Raw genomic sequence first — 6000 nt, 5'->3', positions numbered from 1 at the left:
TAGTTATGTATAGGGGTGTGATAAAAAACTAAACATTTCGCAAGTGAGTGAGATTGAATTGATTAGGTGATAAAATTGACTGATTAGTTTTTTTTTAATTTAATTTTATTTTATTTGTTAGGCTTTGTTGGTTTTTTTTTTATAATTTTTTTTTTTAAAAGGTAATGTAGGGGTGTGCCAAAAAATTAGACATCTCGCATCAACTTAATGTACAAAATTATATGGAATTAAAGAATTTTAACCAGCAGTCTAACTGATCAGTCAATTATGTTAGACTGATTGAGTGATAAAATTGACTGATCAGTTAAGTTGTTGGTTAAATTTTGTTAATTTCATATAATTTTATATGATGAGTTAGTACGAAATATCTAATTTTTTTGACATATCCCTACACATAACCATTCTTAAAAAAAAAACAAACAAAAAAAAAAAACTCACACACACAGCCAACCAAAAAAAAAAAAGCATTCGAGGCAAATTCGAGGCCTCTAGCACTACCGTTAAATGTAATAGTATTATTATTTTATATAGTATCATTAATTAATAAAAAATCATAAAGTTATTAAGTGGATAAGGCTTGTTTTTCACTAACTCAATCAAATTGTGATCCCTACTGTAAAATAAATATCTATTAGATGAAGATATCGTCACGTGATATCACCGTTATATATATTTATTCTTTTATCGGTTGCTCCGGAGCATGCTACACACCACCCACCAAAACGAATTGTGTGCATCTAAAACAACCAAATTCAGTGCCACCCATTTAATAAATCGGTTTCAATGGGTTAAATCGAATTGAGTTAGAGTATGAATTGGACGAATGAACCCAATTAATCTGTTTATTTAATTAATTTTTTTCAATAAACAATGGAGGTGGCGAAGGAGGAATAGCAATGGTAAGGAGTGGGAAATGGAGTGGTGATGGTGTAGTGGTGGCAATTATTGTGAACGAGTTTAAATAGATTTTAAATGAATCTAATTGGACAGCTTCATAAATTTAGATTGAGTTTTTCACCTCTTATGTTAATATGGATTCTATTACTTTAATTCTACAAAAATAAAATTAATATTGTAAATCATAGTATTATAACGCAGCGGGAAAAACATTTAGATCATATCTTTAGGTGATAGAACTTCGCGGGTAAATCACGTGCTTCCAGAATCTGAACAACAAACCTAGCAGTGGAGTGATACTACAAAATGAGTATTACCCACACAAGTCACAGTGCAAAATGGCTTAATCCTTGTTTAATGGGAGAGAGTCAGAGAGAGAGTCTGGGAAAAAATGTTATAGGTAAAAATCACATAACGTATCTAATATACATATCTGATATATCAATATATTATCTAAAATATATAATCAGATATATAATCACCAATATCTATCTATCTATCTATCCATATCTATTGATATGATAGATATAGATATCCTGAATGGTTATCCAAATAAGTTTTGAATTAAAATTCAAACTTACATGGATAAGGTTCAAAAGGTCAAAAGGTTCAAAGAGTCATGTCACATGGGCGTCCAATTTCTAACATCTCCCACTCGCACATGAGTTGGCATGACACTGCCACATCTCTATCTCAATCTCCCCAAAAAATGAACAATCTCATACTAGCCAATGCACTGTGCGACTACTGAGAACACCTGCATGTGGGAGCTCTATACTAGAAATTCAAAATAAGCCAGCATAGAGACATCAACCCAAAAAGAATAGAAATAGTGTCTCATATACCCCAGACCAATCTAATTACACCGGTCTAAAAAAAAAAATCTCTAATCCCTCAAAAAGAGCATGTTTGACTCTCTCAATTCTTACAATATATTCACACTCAATCCGCCTCTCATACAGAGCGATGTGAGTTGCTGGCAGTGAATATACAACAGTGGTATAATACTAGATGATCTTTCCTTTGCCCTCATGCCATTTAGTTTAGGATTGACCGCTTTCCCAGTGATGTCCCTTAAGGCCGAATCATACATAACCGCAGGCAACATACCAAAGTAGCAGATTATCAACCCCTTACCTTATGACATAGTCAAAAGTTACAAAAAGATACATAAATGAAAGTCATATCAATAATGACATGTAAGACTCACACGGTGAGGAAATAGAGATCCATTCTCTCACCTCATTACTCGGCCACCAAGCACATATAGTATGAATACATGTTACAGTGGAGTAACTCTTCTAAAAGAGTGACGTCATACTCGATACACCGTACAGATCTTAGTCTAGTCGCTTTCTAGCGCCTAACCCGAATTCTCTATTTGCTCGTCTTCTAAGCGCCAAATGAGATCTCGCATTTGGCTAATCATAACAGGCACAACATGGAAAGTGGATACTAACATCCATGTTTGGTCCTTAACACGACCGCATCTTGTTTGTAACCAAGGCGACATACATAGTGGATAATTTTAAGCCTCTCTTGGCTTCAAATAAAAATAAATCACTAGTCTCATCCTTGCTCGTTCCTAAGCGCCATGGGCGATTGCTCGTGTGAGTGAGCCAATCTTGCCTGCTGACATCATCATCTGCTAATCATTATGGTACAAACCATAATAGTGTCAACATCCCATCATCTCAAAATAAGAGATCGATTTTTAAAAAAAATTTGACCACAGCGTGCGCAATTCTAGATTCCAAACATAAGCCTTATTAGCACCTCTTGCGATAAGTACATACAACGGAATCCACTATGTGCGCCTCACATGAAGTGATTCAAGATCACAATTCTAGATTCCAAACATAAGTCTAATCAGCACCTCTTGCAATAAGTATATACAATGGAATCCACCATGTGCGCCTCACATGAAGTGATTCAAGATCACTACCTCTTGCGCAATAACATCTCTAAAGATATGTTGGTGACCAATTTGCGTTCATTCTGGATGCGCCCAACTAGCGCATTGAATCTTACAAGGAGCAAATTAATATACTACTAGTAAAGTATTCTATCCACAGTCTAATGAGCAAGGTCAATGTCTAAACAACTCAGTTGACCATTTACCAAAGATAACACTTATCATGCCGAATACGCCCACGTAGTGTACTTTAGGCTCCCACAACAAAGAAAAGATTAATGAATATAGGTCATCTGTTTCTCCCAAAGACAATCCAAGGATTCACTCAATAGCTAAGGCTCTGGTTTTTACTGATAGGTAAGTCAATGGGTTTGCAATTTTGCATCTAGAATCATTCTAGGATATTCCTTATGTAAGTCATCGAAGACAAAACAGAAATTCTCCCAAAACAATCCCTAAGGATCGTACATCCGAACATATAAATTACATCACCCATGTCCATCATATCTAAAACAGAGGACTGCCCACCCTAGGTAGCGACAACCCTATAAATTCCTGGCTCATAATGACTAAGTAAAGAAAAAACTTCTTTTGGACTATTGATCATGCCTCAGTGGTCTTCATCGATCATCATTTGCCTATCATGGCTTGACGAAATCTAAGAACCACTATTTGGATAACTGTTTTAGGCTGTAAAAGATTTATTGGAACTAACAACCTTTTTGCGCTCCGAACTTTTCACCATAAAAGTAGAAGGTAAATCCCAATGGATCTACTTATTCAATTCTCCAACGAGAAAGTTGGGTCACAATGTCTACGAATCAATGTTCCGAACTTATGTCAATCATAGCCTAAGTCAAAATAACCTTACTCCCCAAGAGGAAGTCTTCTCATGGTCTACACTTTTTTCAATGGTGCAACTTTTCGGTATCTAGCGAGCCTTATGCTTCAACAATGACTATCCAAATTACGCATAACTTTAGAACAGTTTCGCGTCATAATGAAAAGTCAACCAAATTATAGAAATGATTAATCCTCAAAGACTTTGTCTTAAACTGTGCAACCTTGATCCACTTTCTAAAAAACAGGGGACTAGAGCCTTTGGCATTATCCTAGACTCTTTATCATCTTGCAGAGCAATCATGAATGTTTCCTTCTCAATCACCCAGTGATGACGTGGAAAATTTTCACATTCACTATCACGCAACTAAGAATGTAGAGTATTCTTTTCTAATGGAGTAATCCATTAGTAGGCACATCGCTCCCACTGTCCCTAGGATATTGAAAATTTATTTCCATACTCAACTAGGCTACATAAAAGCGTTATGCTTAGAATTCTCTATCTTATAGAGTTCCAAAACTCTATTCATATCACCTTTACTAAGAAAACTTTATGTGACTTAGTTACACTACCACAAAGCTGTTTACCTATATGCACATGACCCGGAGGGTTTATATGACCGCATACAATAATGCGCCACACGACCCTATGTGTTTACAAGACAGTATACAATAATGCGCTATAGAACCCTAGGTCTTAACCTCGCAATCTTATGAGAAGTAAAATAAAGATAAGCTGCTTAACGGTTACAGATCGCCCATAGATGGCTCTCCACTAACCCATTACTCAAATGAAGTGTAAAATCTGATATAGAGGGCACATAGTTAGGGATATAGGCAACAAACTAGTGCAATTCCCAATTGGGAAACATTTTGCGCCATTATCCACCTAACATTAACAATATTTAATTTCTTATCTCTACTACACCATTGTGTTATTGAGTACTAGTAATAATCAATTTTCTAAGCATCCATTTCTCTTCATAGAGCTTTCTAAAAAAAAACTCAACTAGATACTCACCACCTTGGTCAAAACTAAAAGCACAAAAGCTCTTATCTAATTGATTTTGACCGCATATGTGCAATGTCAAAAATCATCTCAAAACTTTTGACTTATGGGAGATCAAATAGTCTTGACTCAGATGCGTATCGTAATCTATAAATGTGTCGAGGTTGAGGTTTAGCTATCGTACCCTTACACATATCTAGTCACAAATATCATAGTGGACTAAATTCGCCAATACAAATGACCTTCTACGGCTTTCCTACTTACTTGTGCGCAACCATTGCGAACAAAGTTACACATTCATATGAGAGTAAGATGTCACAAGCGAGTGGGCTCGAAAGGGCCTCCTCAAACCATCCATGTCATCTTCTCATTAATGTGATTAAGTACAACAAGCCACCGGTTTATGTCCAATGTCATAAACTAATTCCAATCATCCTAATGTGTGAGTTCTCGAAGACAAGTTTAAAGGTTTAGGCCCAACTAGGTAATGACTCATGACTAATTTATGTTCACTAGATCATAGAAGGATGTCATGGAGATACCAAGTGCGCCTAAGTCGCAAATTTAACTAGTAAGTGCTAATCTCCTGTACTTTCAAGTTCATTTTATTCTCCATACACTTTACTGCATCTAATTGAAAGATGACAATACTCCTCTTGCCATCTCTGTTTCTCGTTTCATAGTTACTTGCAATTAATTCTACTATCCACAAGAAGGAGAGAATAAGCTATCAATCTATGACAGCTCCTGAAGTAACTTAAGCGCGAATTAGACTAAATGGTCTAATTCAACATAATGCTCTCACAAGCGATGCGTCAAATTCTTAGAGTCATAACAACCTTGTCAGCCTTGACCTTTTCAATACTATGCTGCAACGTTTGCGCTTAGTGGTAAATGTTATTCAAAACGTTAGCCTAGCTAAGGAATTATACAAAGAAGTATCTCCTCATGTCTCACACTCAAGTGTGGAAACAGTAAGTGTCCAGACTAAGACAAGTTGGCAATGTTAATAGATTTTGCAGCTACTTGGTGCTAATCTCTTCACTTAGTGTTAATAGATTTTTCTGCTATTAAGAGCTAATCTTTTAACTTCAGGTGATACTTCAATGCACACTATTAAAGTGCGTGAAATTTTGCTCCATCCACTCCCAATAGTTGGATAAAGAGCAAAACACTACTCATTTTGTCTACTCGTCTTACACTTAATGACTAACTCATTTAAGCTCACATTTCTTGGATAACGTGACTCTTGAATGTTACTTCATCCAATGATGCAACATCATTACAAGTCAAATTACAAAGTCAATTCGCGCAGCTCAATAGTCAAGATCATATAAAG

This window comes from Camellia sinensis, chromosome 6, assembly GCF_055761805.1.
Source record: "Camellia sinensis isolate YWXY chromosome 6, ASM5576180v1, whole genome shotgun sequence".
In the NCBI taxonomy this organism is placed as follows: Eukaryota; Viridiplantae; Streptophyta; class Magnoliopsida; order Ericales; family Theaceae; genus Camellia; species Camellia sinensis.
This window is presented reverse-complemented; position numbering follows the sequence as displayed.